Source organism: Gekko japonicus, unplaced genomic scaffold (assembly GCF_001447785.1).
Source record: "Gekko japonicus isolate JY-2015 unplaced genomic scaffold, Gekko_japonicus_V1.1 scaffold1931, whole genome shotgun sequence".
Classification (NCBI taxonomy): domain Eukaryota; kingdom Metazoa; phylum Chordata; class Lepidosauria; order Squamata; family Gekkonidae; genus Gekko; species Gekko japonicus.
Genome location: NW_015176033.1, coordinates 172,506 through 195,298, shown reverse-complemented (window position 1 = coordinate 195,298; position 22,793 = coordinate 172,506). Strand labels below are relative to the sequence as shown.

The 22,793-nt window shown below is 45.0% G+C and overlaps 1 protein-coding gene across 1 annotated transcript in view; it reads right to left on the bottom strand.

Moving 5' to 3' along the window:
* Positions 1 to 22,793, bottom strand: part of LOC107123385 (catenin alpha-3-like) — a gene marked incomplete at its 5' end in the record, with an annotated part of 139,269 nt that overhangs the window by 659 nt on the left and 115,817 nt on the right. The gene's annotated exons all lie outside the window — the stretch shown is intronic.

Below are 22,793 nucleotides of genomic sequence, written 5' to 3'. Positions count from 1 at the left end.
GCCGCATGCACGTCACCAGGAAGTGACGTGACAACGCCGGGCACACTGGGGACGGGGCCACGACTGTCCGAGGGAAAACCATAGAGTTTTCCCTCGGATGGTCGTGGCCCCGCCCCCAGCATGCCCGGCGTCGTCATGTCACTTCCTAGTGATGTGCACGTGGGGGTGGGGTTTCCCCTTGGGCCCGATCCACCGGCGGGGCCCCCCGAGGGGACTTGGCAAGCCTACTTACTGACTTACTTGATTCATTTTTTCTTATCCTGCCCTTCTGAGAGTTCAGGGCTGTATATATCAGTCCATATTGCATCTCTGCTTTATTCTTAAAACAGCCCTGTGAGATGGCTTTATCTGAAAGAGTGGTCCTAGCTCATATAGGGAACTTCACAACAGATTGGAGATCTGATCCTTGATTTGCAAACAAATATTCATATCAGAGAGCTGATTATTTGCCTCCGCAACAACTATTTGTTATTCTGTTTCTTCCTAATGGTACTCAAAGTGCCCCCCTGAGATTGATGTCTGATTCTACCTCCAAGGGAGGGCTGGCCGGATGTTTTTTGACTTCTGCAGCTATTTCATATATCCCATCCTCTGTGTTGAGGCTTTACCCAACATACTAAGCATACAGCCCTCCAAAGGTGGTGGAAAGTGCTTTCAAGTTGCAGCTGACTGATGATGACCCTCTTGCATTTCCGAGGCAAGAGATGTTCAGAGGAGGCTTGCCGTTGCCTGTCTCTGCAGAGGAACCCGGAACTTCCTTGGACTCCCATCCAAGTATTAACCAGGGCCGACCCTGCGTAGCTTCTGAGATCTGATGAGATCGGGCTAGACCGGGCCACCCAGGTTAGGGCACACCCTCCAGTACCCTCCACCAGAGGCCCTTCTTCCGGAGTCTTCTCCACAGTTACAAAGGTTATATTTTAGCATTCAAAATTCCCTTAGAAAATGGCATAGGTAGCCTTGTGCTGATTCCCCATTTCAGCTGCTGGGTGATCATTTGCTCTGCTCTAGTTCATACAGAACTCATCTCCGGCGAGGACAGCAAAACAGGCAACCAGAGTCCCGTCTCAATGAAAGCTAAAGAAAACAGCCTGTTCAATAGGAACAAAGATCCACACAGCATTTCTTTTCTTCAGCTGGGATCACATGTTATGGGGCTAGTCTTCACTCTGCCCCCTTGTCATTCCCTCTGTAGATCTGCCATCAGAGGAGGAGGAGGAGGAGGAGAAAAAGAAGAGGAGGAGGAGGAGGAGATTGGATTTGTACCCCAACCTTCACTCGGAGTCTCAGAGTGGCTTACAAACTCCTTTCCCTTCTCCTCCCCACAACAGACACCCTGGGAGGTAGGTGGGACTAAGAGAGCTCCTTCATGAACTGCCCTTTCAAGGACAGCTCTGACAGAACTATGGCTTGCCCAAGGTCATCCAGCAGCTGCAAGTGGAGGAGTGGGGAATCAAACCCAGTTCTCCCAGATTAGAGTCTGCACACTTAACCACGACACCCTTTGCTATAAGCCTGTGCTGCAGCAGAAATGAAGGGACAGGGGTAAACCAGAAACTGCAGGGGTAGGCAATGGCCCTGATGGATGCTGCTAAATGGGTGGTGGGGCTAGTGTGGGTCTCACACTGTGCCTGTGTAGGGGTACTTGCTGTGCCATCAGGCAAATGGTTTTTTAAAAAAGTGTGTGCTGTTTCTAAGAATCCAAAAACAGCTAAGAATTGAGAGCAGAAATGTTTCCTAAAATTAGTGCTTATTAATAAAGAAATTGCTAGAGCACAGGGAGCAATTTGGCTTATTTTAGCACTGCAGATAATCACTTTGCTGGTTTGAGCCTCTTCAGAGGTTTAAAAACCATCCGCCCTGAGCTGGGGGAAACAGTGAGAAATATTGGATGAGATTATTATATTTTTTTGAAAGACAGGATATTCCACAAAGTAACTGCACAATTAAAGAAAGGGTAGGTCTGCCAATGATAATAATATATTTAGCATTTATATAGCAGTTCTAAATGTTCAAAGAACTTCACATACATCTTCCAAATAATCCTTACAACAGTATCCCCATATTGCAAATGGATGGTTGAGGAGGGTTGAGCATTGACAAATGTGACCTTGGCCTTGATTTACATTTGGGTTCAGTTAAATCAAGCCAATTTTTTTTTAAAGTCAGAAAATAATCCAGCTTTTCTATTCTTATTTGGAAGGCCTATAAGAATGTCTTCAGGAATAGGGGTGTGCAAGAAAAAAACCACATTTTTAAAATTCGGGTATATTGGACCTGAAAAACATCAGTATTTCTCGATATTCTGGAACCCCAATACTGGTATTCCTGAGTCCCACTCCCAATATTTGGGAGCAGAACCAGTGAATTGTGTCCAGCAGAACCAGTGCCTTCGTGGCAGTGCCAAAGCTCAACAGGACTAAGGTCAAATCTAAACATCTCTGAAGTTCAAATTGAGGGGGAGGGGTTTCTGCAAGGACAGCAGAACCAGTACAATGTACTAGTGCCCAGTAGCAGAACCCAGTGCCAACCTACTAGTGCCCAGCAGCAGAACCCAGTGCCATTGTGGCAAATGCCAGCTCAAACACAGGGCTGATCAAGCATAGAATCACAATCTGAGCAAGGGGGAGGGGGGTTGCAAGGACAGCAGAACTGGTACAATGTGTCTGGCAGAACCAGTGCCAGTGTTGCAGTGCCAAAACTCAATAGGACAGTAGACAGAGAAAAAGAGGGAAGAGGTTTTGACCTCCCCTCACACTTTCCTCCCCTGCTTCCAGGCATCCTGGACACTGTTATAGCAACATGTAATATCACATGAATAATGTACTTCCAAAGACTCAGCCCATCTTCCATCAGGTATCTTTGGAACTTCCTTACACAGCTCAGAGGAAGAAAGGAAAAAGGGAAGAAATTCGGGAGACTTTCCCTTATCCTTTCTGTCACCCAGCCAGATAGCCATTGCCTGACACCCACCTCCATAGCAACAAGCAGGCAAGTTACTTAAAAGGGAGGGGCCATGGTTTGAGTGGCAGAGCTTCTGTGCACAGAACACACCAGATTCAGTCCATGGCATCTCTGGTTAAAAGAACCAAGTTGTAGTTGATGTGAAAAACCTCCAGCTGAGATGCCTCAGCCTGTCAGAGTAGACAATACTGACCTTGATAGATCAATGGTTTGACTCAGTCAGCAAAATTCATGAGATCGTATGTGTTCATATAATGTTTCCCCAACTTCCTTTTTATTTTTCTTTAGCTGGGAAGTCCTTTTTTCTTCTTCATTTCACTGTCTATCCCACCCAGTTGTTTAAATGTATACAGATATCTGCTGACTCAGACAAGGGAACTGAGGATCCAACAAAAATCCTTCATTTGTGTAAATCAGATTATGGCATAAGAGGGGCTGATAGTATTTCAAAACAAGCAACCTGCTTTATTTCACTGTTGTGGGGAAAGGGTCAAGTCAGACTGTCAGGTAGGTATCACGTTTAAACTTAGAAGGGGGACAGGCAATAGGAATGAGGTAACTTTGTACACAAGAAGGTAGCTGTTTTGTTATACAGACAGATCTTTAAAACTTTGGAGAGAGATATCTTGGCAGTCACTGCTTAAATAAACAGGCAGAAGCTTCTTTGTAATAAAATTACTAAAGTTTTTGAAGGCGGGAACATACACTCAAGTTCCAGTTTTCTTTCTTAAACACTGAATAGGGATCACCCTCTTTTAGGTGGATTTATTTCCCTCAGGGAAGGGCTACTGGTCCCACTTCCCAAATACAGGATCCTTAACTCTCCTAAACTTCACTCTTAACTGCCACTCTTAACCACCACTCTTAACTGACACTCTCAACTGTAGAATTCCATTTGAATACCATGTCAATCAAAGTTCTCAGACCACTATAACATGTTAACCATTCTCTGTTCATTACACCTTCATCTGAGGTGCCTCAGCCTATCAGAGTAGACAATACTGACCCTGATAAATCAACGGTCTGACTCAGTCAGGAAAATTCATGTGTTCATATGTGTACTTATGCAAGGGCAGGAGAAGAACAGAGAGAGAATTCTTCTGTGGCTCTGATATACAGTCTGAACGGGGAAAGAATGTGGATGGTAAATGCTGAACTCAGTACTGAAGGTGGGCATGAGCAGGCTACAGCGGTTCCTTTTTGTTATCCCATGGTTTTAGGCAGACTTAAGACTACAAGGTTGGCCACTGAGAGAAGGAATTGCTAACCTCCCAATTCCTTGTTTGGGGTATTTAAACATTCCTGACTTCACACTGCAACATAATAGGCTAAACAGCAGAAACCTTTTCATTTCTTATTCATGTTTACTCCAGTCCCAAAAGAAGGTCCTGAGAAAGGACTGAGAAGCTTTCAGTGGCACACATGAAAAGATCTTCTTCTAGTTGCCAAAGAACACTGGAAACACCTAACATGCAACTACAACAAGCACAACAGGGGGGGAATACCACAAGATGGTCGTTAAATGATTTTTCAAGGTCACACAAGGTTAGGACTGAAAATGAAGGTAGGAAGTTTGCATAATTCCTGAGAACACTGTTGTAACTTTTTCATCAATAGCTAGAGGGCGTCAGTCAAAGCAGCACCTTTTTTATGACAACCAAATTCACTTTGAAACAAATAAATGAACATTTAAATTTTAGATCTTTCTTTCCCTTTGCTCCATTAGCATTATATGACTGCAGACATCTCTGCAATGTTTTTTACTCCTCCTGCAATGTGACTAAGAGAGTGAACATCACATCCGATTATGCGCTGCTAAATGCTATCCATTTCAGAGACGCCAATAAAATATTGTCAGAGGATAACGACCATCTGCTGTTCCAACATAATTGCTCAGGTGAAGACTTGATTTTGTGGAAATATTCCTTTTTAACTGCTTTGTATCTGCTATAGGAAGTCTTGACACTAATGCAAGAAGTTTGTCTGTACACCAGTGCAATTTGTCCTCTGTTGTCTTTGTTGGATAGCAGGAGGAGAGACTGACATTTAGTTTTCCATCTGCAATCTACACAGAGCAGCCAATTTGCACTTGAATCCCATTTTGGGGCAAAAAAAAAATGTTAAGCACAAATGTGTGTGTGTGTGTGTGTGTGTATGTTTGAAAAGCTACTTCAGGGGGACAGATTGAGATTAAAGAAGTATGGGGGTGGGAATCAATCTCTTTCCTGACTGCCATTTCCCCATTCCAAATACCACCTACTTTTTCAATGATATAAAAGGAGAGCAGGGATGTGAAGGATTATTCTGTCACATTCCAACTCAAGCCCTGAAACTGAATGTAGAGCCTGAACTACAGCAGCTAGTCCTCCAATGGCATGGGCCAGTCTTGCGATATGTACACCAGTCCTGGCCAATCAAGAGGAGTCTAATCACAGTAGGGGGCTTTAAGATTTGAGGCCATGCTTCCCCAGGTGGCCCACTGAGCCGGCCCTGTGCTAAATATCACGCCATGGAGTCCTCTAACTTATATAATAATTCAAAGGAAATACCTGCTGAAGAAGAGCAAGGAGCTAAAACGCTGGCGAGAGCAGTGTCTGGCATTGTGGTGGTAATATTCTGTAAAAAAAAATCTGCATTGCTTAATTTGAAGGGAAAAAGTGTGCCAGCAACCATTTCAAGCGGCTGCTTAATATACTGTTGGAGGTCCAAACTGTAAACAAGAGACATCTCCGAGAAATAAGAAGCAACCAGCTGGCTCATCAGTCTATTCTTCTTTTAGTGCTAACCCTCTCCTGCCACAGCCGCTAATCAAACTTCCTTGAGTAAATGTGGCATTATTGCCTGGGAGGCCTCCCCTTACTTTCTCAGTATCTCTGCATGAGAAACAGACTCACATCTGTTCTGATTTCTCGCATCCCAGTAATTTCTGTTTTGCCTCTTCTTCCAATCATCTTTATTAGGATGGAACACAACAATCCTGATCTGCCGTCGTCAACTCTCATTTCACCGCCTATCTTTTAGGTTATAAGTCACTTTGGCTCACACACAACAGAGCAGTCTAGCTGGAAAACATCTATTAGTTGATTAATCTAGAACGAGAGTCAATAAAAATAAGTTGGCCACACTCCATCTTAATCCACTATGAATCAGCTGTAATGTAAGCGTGATCATTTAAATCAGCATTTTACCTACCTCATCGATAATTTACTTCCGTGGCATTTCGATAATGGTTCAGGGAGGCAGAATAAACGAGACTCTTAGCGTTAAGCAGTAAGGCAGCTGTGATATTGTTCTTACTGATGTGAAATTATACTTTTAATAACAATGTGTGTTACATGCATCGTTTCACTGTATTTGTTACAACACCTCTCTATAGCAGGCCTCTATTATTCTCCCTGGATTTTTGCACAACGAGGACTAATGCTGAGAGTAAAGAGCTTGCCAAAGGCCATCCAATGAGTTGATGGCAGAGGCAAGATCCCATCCCAATTTGGAATTCAGTCTCTTAGTCAATACACTCCACCACTCACATACGTAACAACAGCTACAAACATAGTAATACCTCCTGTAACACTATGGTAATGTTCCTGAAAACAAGAGCGCCAAGTGATACAGCTCTATAAGAAGTACTGATCGCACCAGTTCTAATGGGGATGTGTTCAAAGCATCACCATTTCTTACATATAAGTAATGTATGATAGACAACTGGAGGAGGTAGCAACTATCACATGTCTGTCTCCTGTGCTGGAGAGTCTTGGGAAAGCTTCTCTGGGTCCCCTTCCGCATCGAGGCTTCCTCCTGGAAGGTCATGATCTCAGTCAGCCCCACAGCTAATGCACCTATCCTTAGTTGTGCAGGTCTTTTATGGATCTCCTCCATAGTTGGGAGGCGGCCACCCCACCTAAGGGAGCACCGTGTTACTTTCAGCCTGCCTTTATCTACTCATGGCTGGACCAATGATGCTGTACTTTTCAACATTGAGGATATTTTCTTTCTCTCTCCTTACTGCTTCTTTGGGGGTTTGGATCTACAACTTAGCACAGTTATACATGGTTAGGTCAGAGCCTCATTACTTATCTGCACAGTAACAGATCTAAGTGGATACCATATTTGCTCTTCACCACTTATTTCTTAAGATACTTTTAATGCACAAAAATGAAAATAAACTAACCATTTAAGAACATAAGAAGAACTCTGCTGGATCAGACCAATAATAGTCCATCTAGTCCAGCATCTTGTCTCAGTGGCAAACCAGTTCCTCTGGACAGCCAACAACAGGGCACAGAGGCTTAGGCCTTCCCCTGATGTTGTCTCCTGGCTCTGGGATTCAGAGGATTAGTGCCTCTGAATGTGGAGGTTCCCAACAGTCACCATGGCTAGTAGCCATTCATAGACTTATCCTCCATGAATCTATCAAATCCTTTTAAAAAGCTTTTTATTCCTGTATCCATCACTACATCCTCTGGCAGCAAATTCCACATTTTAGTCACTTTCTGTGTAAAGTGGTGGTTCCTTTTGTCCATCCTAAACCTACTGCCCATCAGCTTCATTGGATGCCCTCAAGTTCTTGTATTTTGGGAGAGGGAGAAAATTTTCTGTTTGTCAGCTCTCTCCACCCATGCATAATTTTATATAAACCTCTATTGTGTCCCCTCCTAGTCATCTCTTTTCTAAAGTGAAAAGTCCCAGACTCTCCGGCCTTTCCTCATAGGGAAGATGCTCCAACCCCCTAATCATCTTGGTTGCCCTCCTCTGTACTTTCTCCAGCTCTTCAATGTCCTTTTTGAGATACAGTGACCAGAACGGTACATGGTATTCCAAGTGAGGCCACGTCATAGATCCCCTTCCTAATAATCCCTAAAATAGAATTTGCCTTTTCCACTGCCGCAGCAATCCTGGGTTAACACTTTCATTCAGCTATCCACTATGACCCCAAGATCTTGTTTCCATCTCAGTCTCAGCAAGTTCAGACCCCATTAGCCTATACTTGAAGTTGGGATTTTTGTCCCAATGTGTATCACCTCACTTAAGAACAGGGGGGAAGTAATTCCTGGAGATTATTATTGAGTCCCAACACATAAGGACAGCATGGGCAGCTATTCAGAAATCTACTCTGCCTGTGGAGAAGACAGCAAGACCGCACTGGCTAGCCCCACTCCCGGAGGTCTGCACGCATGGTCACATGTCTACAGTGAACCCTATGGGTACACACACACAGGCATGGTGACTGGGAATGCTACAATTGCATATTCAAGCCTATGTGCGTGCCATACCTATAGAGATTCATTGCAAACATTTGGATGCACGTGCATATCCAGGGGCTGAGATGGTGGGCATAATGACCCTGATCCCCTGTATCCATGCATGTAGTACATATGCATCATCAATAGATAATCTGGTGGCTTTCTAAAATTCCATTCACACAAAGCCCCCACTGTATTACTGACCCATCTGTAGTGTATCAGGCCCTGTCAGGGCCGGGCATGCCTGGACTTGCCCAGGCACCAATACCACAAGCTTCATGCAAAAAGACAATGGGCCAGTAGGATCCTAGCCAGGCCCAATGAAAGGGCTAGGTCCCAGGCCAAGAGGCCAAGAGGTCTCTTGGGCATTGTAAATAGCCTATCGGGAGTGGGGGTGTGTATGGTGGTGGGTTTCTCTGAGGGAATATAAGCCGGCCTGCATGCCGGTTAAGGCGTCTTTGTTCCCAACTGAATAAAGGTATGCTTAGCTGAAATCAGTCTCCGTATGCATACTTTTCACCATCCAAAAAGGCAAAACAAAGACTTCAGCCAAAGGTGTGTGGGGGAAGCATCAACACAGACATATAAGGAAGTTAAAGAAGCAAAGTAACAAACTTCATTTAAGTAATTTATCTTGTTTATTTAGATAGCTAATAATTGGGCCTGTTATCATTTACATACAGATTGTCTATGTGGGATAACCCTTCTGTTCCTTCACTCTCCTTGGGAAGAGGGCATGCAGAGATATGAACTAACAGCACTTAAAACCTTGTCAGTGAATTCTGTCCTCTCTGCTCTTCCCAGATCAAGTCTTCCCAGGATACAGTACAAAACGCAGAATGGGGTAAGAATCCCTGGCTCTATTATCATTTCCTTACAATGTCCTGGGGATCCTTAATTTATTCAAGAACAATTGTATATTGCCGTTTCGTTGCGACTGAGTTGTGTCTTAGAATAATTAGGGTAACCTCATTAATGTCCTGGGTGGTTTGCTATTAAGCTCAGCAGTAGGGAGTTTAGTAAAAGTATCTGTTAGTCAATGATTGGCTGGTGCACAGAATGTATGTCTGCTCTTCCTTCTGCATATCGGGATGAATGAAATAAAGCATAGCCAGGTGCTTTATTCGGTTTAGCTGCAAAATAAAGCTGGACTAAAGAACTAGAAAAAGGAATGAAAGATAAAATAAATCTTGTCTGAAATAATTTGGGATGGGCACATGGCTGCCAAGTTTGTAACATTACAAATTCAGTACTTTTGACTTTAAAAAAGGAAGTACAGATTAAACTGAAGTAAGAAGAGGGCAAAATCAGTCCTACAGATCTGATTTTCTTGGAAGTTATATCCCTTTACATATTTTCTTTATGTGCCAATGTTCAGTAATATAACAGATGAGTGACTGTGACAGAAAGGGCTAAGTCTGTCCCCTTTTTCCTTTATCAGCCAATTCAATTTTCACCCTGTTAGTGCTCTGGAGAAGCCAGAAACAACAGATCAGAGAAGAGAAGAGATTGGATTTATACCCTGCCCTTCACTACCCAAAGGTGTCTCAGAGCAGCTTACAAACTCCTTTCCCTTCCATTCCCCTTCCCATAACAGACATCCTGTGAAGTAGGTGGGGCTGAGAGAGCTCTTGACAGAAACTGTTCTTTCTCAAGAACAGCTCTTATCAGAACTATGGCTTGCCCAAGGTCATCCAGCCAGGTGCAAGTGGAGGAGTGGGGAATCAAACCCAGTTCTCCCAGATTAGAGACCGTGCACTTAACCACTACACCAAATCAGGGCCCTCAGAAGCCTCTCAGAAGGGAAAGGGAGTCGGTGGAAGAAAAGCAGTGTCATTGTTTTCAGACGGGATCTAGACCAGGGGTGTCAAACATAAGGTCTGTCCAGAGCTCTTAACAAGCCCGTGAGCAATTGGTGTGATGGAGGGAACAGGAGACTGCTTTGGGGGGAGAGTGGGCAGAACCACTCAGATTGTGGCTTCAGCATGGCAGAACAACATCGTTTGTAGCTGTCAAACAGAACCCCTTCACTTCAGTGGCAGCTTCACTAGTGGGTTGGGTGCAACTGCATTCATGCCCGTTCAGGATTCCAAGGGAAGCTATATGCCTCTCTGTTCAACCCGCAGCTCTGGGAATGCTGTCCCAGATGGCCATGGGGATTCGAGTTTGCATGTGGGGGTGCCCAGACAATCCTCTACTGGGGGCTGCTGGCGGCCGGCACTGCTGCCATATTTGCACCATCCCATGTGGCAGCTGATTAAGAAGAAGAAGAGATTGGATTTATACCCCACCATTCACTACCCAAAGGTGTCTTAGAGCGGCTTACAAACTCCTTCCCCTTCCCTCATTACTGGTTTTTTATGGTTTTGTTTCATTATTGTTTCATTTTATAATTCTATTTTGTTATTTCCCATTGGTTTCAACGCAAGACCTCTCTCCCTCCTCAGGTCTTTACCAGCATGGTTTTCCATCCATGTTGATCAACACAAGAAGGGTTGCCAGGTACCCCTGGCAACTGGCAGTAGGTTTGCCAAGCCCCCACTGGGGGCGGGTAAATCCCCGCCCGGGAGGCCCATTACCTGCCACCGATGGATCGGGCCCTGGGGGGAACTCCACCCCCTGCCGGAGGGCATCCCCAGAGTGATGATGTCACCCAGAGGTGACATCATCATGCTGCCGTTGTTGTGGGGGGACACTCTGTGAATCGAGGCAAAACTCTATGGTTTTCCCTCGAGTCACGGTGCCCCGCTCCCAATGTGGGCGATGCGATGACATCACTTCTGGTGACATCGTCGTGGCACGTGCGTGCGGGGAGACTCCCGATGGAGCCAGGAATCCCCCCGCTTTGAAGGTAAGTCGACTTGGCAACCCTACACCAAACTGGCACTTAACCACTACACCAAACTTAACTCATTTCTTCCACACATTGGGGGCTTAGTTTGCCCACAAAGCACATGACTCAGTGGCTGGGCCTCCCTCCCCCATGGAACATCTGGTGGCCTTCAGCAGTAGGCAGCTGCCACCTTGTAGGGGATGGTGCTGGCAATCCCCGACTACACTGGTCAGTGGGTGGTCTGTAGGGGTGTGCAAAGAAAAAATATTCAGTATTATTCAGATTCGGGATATTCTCAGCCAAATATATTCAGTGTACCTGAATAGTCCTGAATAACAAGATCAGTATCAATATCCTATTCAGGAAATATTTGGGATTTCCAACTATATTAAGCTCCATTATATCCTATGGGGCCATTATAGTCAATGGCAAATTTTTCCGAGGGTATATTCAGTGGTTTGGGGGGCGGGGAGGAAGTTTGAAATAGAGGCACCAAATTTGCAGTGTAGCTGCTAGATCCTCTCCCCAAAAGAACCCAAAAGTCTGGGGGGTCATCCAAAGAGATTGCCCCATCCCACCATTGGAAACAATGGTAGGGAAAATAGCACAAGCCCAGCAGAGTCTCCCAGAGAATCTCTGCAGTAGAAAGTGTGTGCGTGTGTGTGTGTGGGGGGGTATTGTTTGCAAGGCCAGAAGCAGAACCAGTGCAGTGTACCCAGCTGAACCAGTGCCACTGACGCACTGGCAAGAAGCCAACAGGGCAAAGGTCAAATGTGAGAATCTCCAAAGTACAAACTGAGGGGTGGCATTTCTGCAAGGACAGCAGAAAAAGTACACTGGACCAGTGGCCAACAGCAGAACCCAACAAGAGCCAAGCTTCTACTGCCCAGCAGCAGCAGCATCCTGTGCCACAGGTTTGTTCTGATGTCAAGCACAGCCACAGAATCACAATCTGAGTGAGAGGGAGGGGTGGGGAAAGCAAGGTAGTTGCTGGACTTCAGAAACAGCTTTGCAAAGTTGCAAGCCTGCAATGCAATGCCATTTGCAAATGCATTGCAGTGATTGGCTGCAGAGTTCCCCCTCTCCCTATTGTCCTGGAAATCAGGGCAAATGGTGGAAAAGAGGCAGAAATAGTGGAGGAAAGCAAGGAAGAGAAGATAAGTCTATCTCTTTAACTTAAAAAAAAACCCACACACTTTCTACTGCAGAGATTCTCTGGGAGAATCTGCTGGGCTTGTTGTGCTATTTCTCCCACCATTGGAAACAATGGTGGGATAGAGGCACCCTCTTTGGTCCAATCTTTTTGAGACTTGGGGGTCCTTTTGGGAGAGACTCCAGCAGCTACACTGCAGATTTGGCACCTCTACCTCACACTCCCTCCCCCAGGCCACTGAATGTACTGTAGGAGAGATTTGCCATTAACTATAATGGCCCCATAGGGCCATTATCTGGGAATCCTGACTATATTCAGGATTCTCTATTCAGCTGCTAAATATACATCAGAGAATCAACTGAATATATGCCTGGATAATGCCGATAAGGCCTTATTCATGTATATATTCAGCTCGGCTTCTGCCAAATGAAAACCAAGAATATATATAAGCAAGTTCTATATAGATATATGATTTGATTGATAACTTTATGATTTAAATGATTGTAGTTTATGTTTTTGTATGATTCAGATTATTGTGCTTATGTTTTATGTATAGTTTAGATGACTGTAGATAATTGAAGTAGTGGATGATTGTAGACATATGATTTAAATGACAGTACAATTGTAGTTCATGTTTTATGTCTGTGAGTTTAACTGAAATAAAACATCTATTTCAAAAACTTTCAATAGATAAAATGGTAAAAGAATGCTATATTGTGCAAACCTAAACCACTGTGTGTACATCAGTGTTGCATTGGTATTTCCCACACATGCCCTTTATACAAGTTTATATAGACATTTTGAAACCCTATCAGGTTTCCCCAAAGCACGCACATATACACGTGTGTAAGTTGTCCACGCTGCTCTGAGAAACACTGGTGTGACGCCAGATACAGAGCCACGTATAGTTATCCAAAGTTAATTATCAAATAGCCCCTGAAAATCAAATTTAATAAAATGGTTCTGTTGTATAAAAACCACTTCCAGAGTTGTCTGAATCCTCAAACAAACATAAAGCAAAATAAGAGACATACATTTTGCATCACACTTAAAAGCAGTGAAATTGACTAAATGATCTTCAGGCTACAAAATGAAAGGGGAGAGGGGGTCTCACAAGGTGACAAGGGTATGGTCTGCAGTGAATCCAAATAGATTAGTTCCCCTAATCAGAAGTTTTTATTTGGAGAATTTCACCTCTGCATGGAATGGTTGTGATTAATTTTTTCACTTAGCAAGTCGGTCTCATTTAACTCACACTAAGATCTCTAAGCCGAAGTGAGGGGGGTGGGGTGGAAAATAATCTGTGGAGAAATTTTATAAGTGGACTGTGTTCTATGGGAGGCTGATTGATTGCCTGAGGAAGAGATGTGCTCACTCACTGTGCCTCCTTAACAGTGCCTCTGGAAAGGTCAACATTACCTGGCATGTGGTCATTCTCTCTTAAAGCTCCGCAGCACAAAGAAAAATACGGCAAAAAAGGCCTCCAGTGCAGCCGTAATAGACTTGATACATAATTGGATTGCAAAGGAGTTGAACTATGCCTCAACGTTATCTAGCACACACTGCTTTTGGACAGTTAATAAGTATTGGGGAGTACCTCGGTTCTTTTGCAGGTATGATAAACTTGCCAAGGCTCATTAATGCCAGAGGATGCTGACAAGCAAGTTTTGACCGAATTTATCTGAATCCCCCCCCAACAATCCCTAATCTATGTCTAGCAGAATGAACACAAAACACATAAAAATGGGGGGGGGGGGAGCAAGGCTATTTCTTCAGGAGGAATTTGACCCGCAGTTGCATGATCACTCCTCCCTTTGAAGCTGCGGGCATAGTCCGTCAGTGTGTGATCAGACACAACTTTGGGTGAGTCTTTCTTTTTTGTACCATTCCCCCCCCCATGCGTTTTAACAAGGGATCGATGAATCACACCTCCACACCGAGGGCTCCCTATGGAGTTTGAGATGAAGTGCACACAGCAAAGGGGGGGGGAACAATGGCCCTGTTCATACGAGCCGTTTGGGCCGGGTGAAGGACGGATCGGGGCCGGAGCAAACGGGCACGATCCCACAGCAACATCTGGGGAATGTCATGCTACTGTCTCTGATCCATCCCATCCCGCCCATACAGCACACCAAAAAACAACCACCTACCTGGGTGGTTCTTTCAATTGGGCCGCGCGGCAAGTGTGGCAGTGGGATCGCCGGTGCGTCCTTGTGCCGGCACATCCACGGCTCCTGGCTGAACTGAGCATGTGTGAGCATGCGCAGTTCGCCAGGCTCCCCTTCCCACCGTTGCATTCTCCCCGGCATCTGATCGTGCCGGGGAGTGTCGGCGCCACGGCTCGGGGGATCCGTGAGATCCCGCCGCAGCGTCTCAACTGTGATGCGGCTCAGATTAGCCGCAGTTTGACCGTCCTTTTCTCTGCCGTGTGGCAGGGACCAATGGCACGGACTCAGGATGGCCTGATCAAACCATCCCAACACCATGAGAGTGTGCTGGAGTGATCAGACACAGGAAAGTCCATCCGTGGCCTGTCGCAACCCGTTTCCTACTGGGTTTTCCCCGGTGTCTTTTAACTCCGCTTCTGCAGTGGGGCAGGTTATCAATGACTGGGGGGCACTTCCCAGATGTTATTGTCTGATCGTGCTCTTTAAATCTGCCTGGCATTTGTACCTATGTCAGGTCTAATTGTGTGTATGATCGCAGCCACACACAAGCAAAATGTTTCACAACCAACCTCTTACTTTTCTTATCTTGTTGGCTGGTGGGCCCCAGCTACATCCTTCCCACATGTTAAGTGAGAAAGTAGCAACTTCCTCTCTCATTACTTCTCTTCCCTTCTTAAAAGCAGTTGTCACAAGACATTCTTGTCTTTCTCTCTTGTATATGATCAACCCATTCTTCTTCCTCACTCTGAATCTAAAGCTCACCGTATTGGAGTCACTGTTTCCCCCCAATTCACCCAATGAACACGTATTAGGTATGTATGTACCAAACATTGACAGAGGCTGCAGTCCCAAGAATGTTTTCCGAGGAGTAAGCCAATCGGGCTCACTCCCAAGTAGAGTCTTTTAGGACTGCTCCCAAAGTGTTCTCCATTTTAACAAGTGAACTCTTCATGACCATGACTGCCTTGAGAATGAAGGCGTCTTCATGTTGTTTTACAAATGGAACCCAGAATGGTAATTAGGTTAGTGGAAGTGGGATATTAGGAGCTAAAGTTCAGCCCTGGTATCTCAGACACCACCTTTACTTGTTCCACACCCCATGTGGTTGCTCTTCCATCTGGTTTCTTGCACTCTGGCTGCATCCATTTAAAGGCTTTTGCACATGTAGTTGTATTCATCACCTGCATGGTACGCTGAATTCACTATGAGAGGAATTATGTAGTTTGAACTGGACCCTGACTGTGGAACAACTATGGAGAATGCAGCAATTATGCTGGTCAGATAAAGAGTGTCTCCGCTGGCTTTAACTTGCCATGTTTTCTCTCCAGACTTACAAAAAAGAGGGATGTTCCCCCAGAGAGATGTCCACAAAAACGTTAGTGCCCAAACGTATCTTCTAAGTTAATATTCTCCAGACAGAATATTAAAGGAATTTGTGCTCTGCAGAAGTGCAATTCCTACATTCAGACCTAACCTTCATATAACACCACAAACCCCTCTGGAAGCAGGTGCTAAAAGGTGGCCACTGAATTTTGCTTGAAGTGAAAATTCCAGGCAAATGGTAGAACTCCAGAGAAATATTTAAGAAATTTTGAGGGAAGCAAAAAAGAAAATAAAAGAGCTGCAATAAGACTCAGGACATTTCTTATGTGGATTCTGCACATCCCTTTCTGAAGCCGATTTGAAACATTCAAGTTATACCATGGAGGACATCTGCCTCTTACTGGCACCGGATGTGTTTTAAGGAATCTGGTGAAGAAATTCTCCACACCGTGGGCAAAGTTGGTAAGACCCAGAAATTGAGTGGTGGTGTATTTCACCCTAAAAGGCAGCTTCAATCATTTGTGGATCCATGAAATTTCAAAAGAAGCAAAAATAATTTCTTATAAAACCAGGTAAACTTTGTGGAGAGGTATGTGGTTTTCCATACATACATAATGAGCATCAATACTGATGCCTGTTGGACTTCCGGTTTTGGCGTTCACCATGGCGGCCACTCTCTCCTGGTGCTCCAGGAGACGACTGCCAGAGCCCACAGTGAGGAGGGGGTGCGATTGTTCGCGCCACCACCGGAGCCCTCATGTGGGGCTCCCAGCCATGGGGTGCTAAAAGGCTCTTCCCCCAGTGACCCTGCCAGGAAAGGGGGACTTTCTCCATGCCCTGAAGGTCCCGCCGTGGAGTGTCCCAAATGGGAACCAGAAATTGCATTCCGGAGCAAGCGCTTGGTGGCCAAGCGATTTGAAAATGAAAGCGGATATATCGTTGAAATGTGAGTTGAAATTGAAGCGAGAAACACCAAAGATCTAGTCGAAAACCTCCCCTTTGAAAGCGGGGGGGGGACTCTGACACAAACTGCTCTTTTTCAAGGACAGCTGTGCTAGAGCTTGTGACTGACCCAAGGTCACATCAGCAGGTGCAAGTGGAGGAGTGAGGAATCAAACCCGGTTCTCCCAGATTAGAGTCCGCACACTTAACCACTACACCAAACTGGCTCTCCTGAATGAATCACTGATTTCTGAGTTGTCCTTTTCCACCCTGGATTAAACCATTGTTAGAAATCCCACCTTGGAGGGGGGGGGGAAACAAGCCTTGATTTGATACAGCTGAAGATCAATTAATTAGAATTGTGCCTCTGATGAATAAACTCTGGTTTGCTGGTGTCATCTGAGCTTAGTTTTAGGAATGCCATATAATGAATGTACACATGACAACATTCCACTTCATTTTATTTCCCAAAGGTGTGTCTGAGGCTCAATGGTAGAGCATTTCCTTGATATGCATCTCCTAGCACAGGGGTGTCAAACATGTGGCCTGCGGGCTGGAACCAGCCCCTGCAGGCCTTGTATCCAGCCCATGAGCAACTGGCTCTCTAGTCTACTGCTTCCTTCCCTGGGGCGGCTGCACGACTCACTTTCACCGTTTCCTGCAATCGCACGGGGGAAAGAGACAAAGCTAAGCCTCCTTCCCTCCACTGGCTGAGGTCTCCTCCCCTTACTTTATTCTTTGCTACAGCTGACTGAGATTGGAAGGAAGGAGGAGGAGGAGGGAAGGAGAGCAAGAGCGGGAGAGAAGGAGGGAGGGATGGGAGTGAGGCTCCAAGGGCATCAGGATGTTTTCTCAGGGCTGTCTTAACACTCCTGACTTCTCCATTGGCTTCCTTGGGAGCAAGGCAAGAGGGTTTAAATTGACATTGGGGAGAAGAATATTTCCATCTGAAACTGTGCAAATCACCCAGAGGCAGGCGGGATTGCCTTGCTTGGGCCCTAGACTCCCCTTGAATTTCTGCATGCTTCCGTAGCACACTTATTTGGAAAGCTGGGGAATGTTGATACCCACATGGGCTCAGCTCCCCTCCCTCCCCTCAATGAAGCCTAGGAATGCAGCACGAAAAGGTGCAGAGTTGGCCCCGCTCACAGGAAGGGGCTGTGGTGTCTGGGTGGATTTGATTGGCAGAGCTCCCTTCCCTCCCTGCCCCACTAAGTCAGCACCGAGATCAGGTTTCTCCTCTCTCCACCTCCTCCTTCTCCTTCATGGGGCAAGAAGAGAGCCTGGCCTCTTCTAATCTGCAGCTGGCATTGGAGGATCTTGGGAGGAGAAGGCGAGGTGAGATCAACAGAGAAAGTCGCTTGCTCTTCTTTGCAAAGGGCATTTTAACTTGTTTGCGTGCTTGAAATTTCCCCCCTCCTCCTGTCACTGCTCTTTGGTAGGGCTCATCACCCTGTTTGTATCTGTGGCTCAGTGGTAGAGCATCTGCTTGGCTTGCAGAAGGTCTCAGGTTCTGGCCCCGGCATCTCCAGTTAAAAGGATCAAGTAACAGGTGATGGGAAAGACCTCTGCCTGAAACCCTGGGGAGCTGCTATCAATCTAAGTAGAGCTGCTGCCAGTCTGACTTTGATGGCCCAGGGGGTTGATTCAGTATAAGGCTGTTTCATGCGAGGAAGAGAGGATTCTTCTGACAACCACAATTTAATCTGGGATCACCCTGCTCTGCTATTTACTTTGAGACCTGGTTAGTATGGGTTGTCTGGTCACACACATGCAGATTAAAAGAAAGGAAGGGAAAGCCTTAGGGCAAGGAGAATTAAAAGGAAATTATCTTGTTTAGATTTGATTACTTCAACTGTAAACTTTTATTGTAAAGTTCGTATTATGAGGCTAATGTTGTATATTCATCTTTTATAATTGAGCTTAAGACCTTTGGTCATAGAAGCTAATAAACATAAGTAAACATAAGTAAGGAAATTATCTTGGCTTATTCTGAAAGGGGGGGGGGTTAGATTAGGTTTCTCTTTGCCTATCTTGGATTTTATTTTATTTCAAGAAGACCCTGATTAGGAATTACAACCCTTGGATGGGATTCCACTGTTTAATGACTGGAATTAGATGGCTAAGTATTTAAAAATATATTTAGGTTTCCATATATTCCAGTTCAACATGTCTCCCTCTCCCCCCAACACCACCTCACTGGTGGCCTTTCTTCACATTAACCCCACCCCTTTGCTTTTTTAACTGTTTCATTATCATCACTAGCACTGAGTGTATTTTGCCCAGTCTGAAATCAACACATTATTTCAATTGGAGAGCTCTTTATTAGTGGAAAAGAGCAAGAGTCCAGTAGCACCTTAATGACTAACAAAATTTGTGGCAAGGCATGAGCTTTCGTGAGTCACTGCTCACTTCTTCAGATACAGCTCGAATGTGAGCCCATCTGTCCTATATATGGGAGAGTGAAGTGATATCAAATTCTCATCTGCTCCAACCCCTCAGACAGAGGCACCTGAAATCACCTTTATAAAGTTTGCATCTCTGGTACTTGGTGTTACATTTTACGGCACACGTGGCCCGGTTCGTGGGCCTCATAACAAGTGAGTTCGACACCCCTATCCTAGCATCTCCAGGTAAATGATCTCCAGGTAAATAAATAGTAGCTGATGTGAAAGACCTCTGCCTGAGATCCTAGAGAGCCACTACCAGTCTGACTAGACAATATGGACCCTTGCAGACCAATGGTCTGACTCAGTATAAGGAAGCTTCATTTGTTCATAAGTACTTTCAGCATAGGTAGGTGTGCTGCCCAGCATAAAGATTTCTTGTTAAAAGAGTTGGTCAAAGGAGATCAAGATCTAAAGGATAGCAGCAGGGCGAGCTAATTTATCTGGAGCATCAAGTGTTGATAGTATGAGACTGCACTTTTATTGTCCTGTCCTAACACTTTCGTTTCATTAAAAAAGCAATGATTTTCACACAGTTCTATTCAGAATGCCTTTTAATGTACATAATCATTTCTAGAAAGTATGCTGTGTAATAATGGTATATTTCTATGGTGTCAGACTTAATGTTATAGGTATTTTATGGATTAACTACACTAGAGCTGAATCTTTTATTACTGCTACCAGAAAGCTACATTCAGACTGTAATATTTAAATACAGGATTTTGAATGATCTTTTTTTCCCCCTGCCATCTTTCAGCTGTACTAAAAGTACTGTATATTTAGAATGGCCAATATGTGGTGTCCTCATCGGAAACTTGGTTATAAGGGGGGAAATGTCACTTAGACCTTTGGTCTACTGGAGATCTGTGACTGGCATTTGCAAACGCTCCCCACCCCCCACCCCCGTTTAGGAAAGGGAAGAGGAAGGAGAGGGGGAGGGGGAGGCTTTTTCCTTTGCATCCTGCTTAACATCCCTCCCCTTCTGAATAAAGTAGGAACGGAGAGTGAGGTACAGTGAAGTCCCATCAAGGATGCTTGGGGAGAAGAGGAGGCCCCCGCCGATGGCAGACAAGGCCACCTATTAGTCCTTGGCATTGGGGATCTCTTTCGGCAGCCAAGGAGTATGAGGGGAAGCACCATTTCAGCACTACTGCATGGCTTTGCATAGTAAGCAGACTGAGTTGCACCGGCTTGGATGAGCAACAGGTGGCTCTGGTGATGGGCCAGTCCACCACCCATACTTCAGAGTGGGAACAGTTTGGCTGGCTGTTCCCCACTCCTACCGGTGGTCAGCAGGGGAGAAGAGAGCAGCAGCTGTGGTAGAGGGGCTGGCATCGCAGAGGTTAGTGTTGCGGTCTCGGAGGCAGGAACGCCAAAGCTGTCCTCTTGCCATAGCTCAACTCCAGTTTCTGCCTTGGGTTTTGTAATGTATCCAGTCCAGACAAGTCCAGAAAAGTCCAGACAAGTCCAGAGACAAACGTCGAGCTTCGCTCCAAGGGACAATGGACTATGCGGATCCTAGCCCGCTCCAATCAGGGGGCTAGGTTCCTGGCCGAGAGCCTATGGGACTCTCGGCCACTGTAAATAACCTATAGGGAAGTAGGGGTGTGTTTGGGGTGGTGGTTTCTCTGGGGATATAAGCCGGCCTGCGAGCCGGCCAAAGTTGTCTTGTTCCGGATAGAATAAAGTACGCTTTGCTGAAATGACTCTCCGTTTGCGTTCTTTTCAGGTTTTTTTTTTTTTTTAATTTTAAAAAATTATTATTACTTCATTGTGAAAGAGAAGAGAAGAGTAACAAATGCAAAAAGTTAATCAGTCCATACATCCCAGTACATTTCCTGCCTTGGGTTGTAGTTCTGTTTAAGACACCTTCTTTTTCATTATCTTTGCCCCCACTGAGCATGAACGAAAAGTGGAAGGGGCAGCTGCTGACATTTTAAAGCTGTTTCGGCATTTCCTCCTGCTTCTTCACTCAATGAGACGGGAGAGGTGTGGAAGCTTCTCCATCCATAGAGTGGGCATGGCATGAATTGAGTGCCTCCTCAGGACAGTGGAAGACTTTGCAAAAAAAAAAATCTTATATGTCCTGCCCACGGAGCAAGGAGGAGGCACAACCCCAAAAGAGGATACCTTCTTCCACTTATAGAGAATGATCTTTCTGAAAATGGAGAGTAATAAGCAGTGGTATCTCCAGGGGTATTATGACCATTGCTACTTAACCTGTTCATGAAAGGTGGGCAGAGAGGTGGCCAGGTTTGCCGGTGAAACTGATTATTTACAATGGTAAGGACTGAAGTGGACCGAGAAGAGCACAAACTAGATGAATGGGCAACAAAATGGCAAGTGAGATTCAGGGCCATAACTACGACATGATGCATATTGTGGCAACACATCCTAACCTTATATACCCTGATAGGACCTAACGTAGTGGCAACTAACAAGAAGGAAGATATTGGAAGACCCATGTTTGAATCCCCATTTCTGCCATTGAAGCTTGCTGGGTAACCTTGGCCTAGTCACACACTCAGCCTAAAAAACATCACAGGGTTGTTGTGAGGATAAAATGGAGGAGAGGAGAATAAAGAAAGCCACTTTGGGCCTCCACTGGGGAGAAAGGCAGAGTATAAATCAATCAAATAAATACATAGTAAAAGGATTTTAAAAAGAGAAAGAGACAGCTAATGCCTTTTTTAAATTAAAAAACAACTCCTATATGACATAGTGGGGTTCTTTTTTTCTGCACAGTGGCACCATGCAAAAGGAGCTGTCATTCTTGATGACAGAATGCTCCACAGACAAAGCTTACACATTAACCTTAACATTTAAATTGGGGTATGCAATCCCCCTCCCCCATTTTTTTCCCAGTTCGGGTATATTGGACCATCCCAAAATTTGGGATTTCTGAAAAATCCTGGATCCTAATACCAACAAAGTATTCAGATTTGGGATTGTTCAAAAATCTCAATTCCCCCCCAATAGATGGAAAAAAGGAGGAAAACAACCAGGAGCAGCAAAGCCGAAAAACACAGCTCAGCATCTTGGAGCAGCTCAGCAGGCTGGTTTAAAGGGACTGCAGAAGAAGGTTGGAATAGCTGGGAGGCGGGGAGCAGTCTCCCAGCCTCTCAGTTGTTTTCACTGATTTTTTTTCTGAAATCCCTTTAAACCAGGCTGATTTAAGAGAAGTGCAGAAGAAGGGCAGAGGTTGGGAGGCAGGGAGCAGTGGTTTAAAGGGACTGCAGAAGCAGTGGAGGAAAGCTGAGAGGTGGGGAGCAGTCTCCTTTCCTCTCAGCTGTTTTCCTTGTTTTTTTTCTACAGCCCTTTTAAACCAGGCAGAAGAAGGGGGAGAAATAGCTGAGAGGCAGGAGGCAGTCTTCCCAGTCTGTCAGCTGTTTTCTCTGAACTTCCTGGTTCCCCAAAATATCCAGGATTTGTGTTTGTTTGTGTGTGTTCCTGAAAAATCCTGGATACTTTGGAATGCTGCAATATACCTGGAAAATACCAATAAGATTTTTTCCTTTTCTTTATTTCCAGAGACCCAGTTGAATATATCAAATGATAAAGATGCTGGAAGTAATACACAAATTACGTATAAGATGTGTTTATTTGCCAGTATTAACAAGAAAACCTTCCTATCTAGAGGCAATGGAGTTTTAACTCAAAGATCATGCTCCATGAATGGAAATGCAAATATGCCACTGGCTTAAGAAAAAACAAGTTCTG